The 1,445-nt window shown below is 38.8% G+C and overlaps 1 protein-coding gene across 1 annotated transcript in view; it reads left to right on the top strand.

The window, feature by feature from the left end:
* LOC104270651 (protein furry homolog) overlaps positions 1 to 1,445 on the top strand; it is a gene marked incomplete at its 5' end in the record, with an annotated part of 13,106 nt that overhangs the window by 1,255 nt on the left and 10,406 nt on the right. The gene's annotated exons all lie outside the window — the stretch shown is intronic.

The raw sequence follows: 1,445 nt of genomic DNA on the forward strand, positions 1-1,445 counted from the left end.
TCCTGTTATTTGATACACTAAATATAGGAAATAGCTGGTATCTTAGTGGTGTAGAATGGTTTAAGAAATGTTATTTTGTGGCGTTTTTCACTTTTGGAAGAAAAAGAATGGAGGGATGGGAAAAAGAGGAGGGTAGGGAGAATTAACCAAAAGAGGGAAGCAGCAGGAGCATGTAGAAAAAGTGATATCACCTCTTCCTCTATATTTTAAATTTAAAAAAAAAATAACATTTTCAGCAAGCACAGTTGCCTGTTGTAACCATTTTTCCAAATACCTTGGTTTATTCTTATGCTGGTTTCAGTTTGTCTGTCTTCTCCCCCAATTTACTTAATTTTCTTCTGTTTTTATCTTAACCTTGTTCCCACCCCTATGTATTTGTCTTTCTGTCTTTGAACTGCCTTTATTTGTTTATTTCCCAAGAATGCCAAATCCTTGCCACCCCTGCATTTTGGCTTCCTTGATTTTATGAGCAAATCTAATTTGCTAATAAATCCTCTGGCTGCAATCACAAGCAGTGGGAAAACAGTTCATTCTTCCCCCACCTGGCATTGGCACCAGCAGAAGGTACAGATACCTTACAGTGCATTTAAGTAAGATACTGTCTCTTCTGTAATTGTCATGGTGTGCAGGGAGGTTACAAGTGAGCTGTTCTCAAATCTGATGCAGAGAGACCTGGAATATGTGCTGCTACCTCTCCTGCAAGTACCTCAGGAGAGGGAGATAAACTACAGGAGAGGGAGGTGTAACTATTGGAACGTGAAAGAGCTTCTGGAAACCCATAGAATGGGATAGAGGATCACACATCTACATTTCTTTTTGGAAAGGTAGAGAAGAAAGAATGCTGAGGAGAAGGAATAAACCATGAAATGAGCTCATATAGCTGACCTAAATGCGTCTAAAAGTTAATGTCATGTTCTGCTTGTGTTGGTTTTTTTTTAAACCGAGTTCTCTGTTTCAGAATTAAATGTGTGTTTTGTGAAGCCAGGGTTAGTATTTTCGCTGTTCATCAGACTGAAAGAAGGGTTTCTCACTCCTGCTGGAATCCCTAGATTATCCTCAGCCTTGCTCCTTCAGCTCAAAATGCATTATTCCTTGGAAGTTGACAGGATAATAGGTCTTTGATCAAACTTTTTTTCCCCTTCTCATTCATCTGTCAATTGAAGCAACTTTTCCCTGAGGAACAATCTGTTCATTCAACAAAAGTGTAATGGGAGGAAGAGTCCAGGGAAACTGAGGAACTGTGATTAGGAATGGAAAAGAAAAAATGATTCTTTGAGTGGCCAGTATTTATTTTCTTATTTTTCCTCTCCTCTTCTTCCTCAACTTGAAAGGATAAAGAATCTAATATTATAGGGGAAAAAAGTATCTGTCTTACAGCAGTAGTCACAAGGGAACCTGCCTAAACTCTTAAACTCACTGAGGGTTAGACTAGGGCCTGAAATCCT

Source organism: Apaloderma vittatum, unplaced genomic scaffold, assembly GCF_000703405.1.
Source record: "Apaloderma vittatum isolate BGI_N311 unplaced genomic scaffold, ASM70340v1 scaffold23252, whole genome shotgun sequence".
NCBI classification, from domain to species: domain Eukaryota; kingdom Metazoa; phylum Chordata; class Aves; order Trogoniformes; family Trogonidae; genus Apaloderma; species Apaloderma vittatum.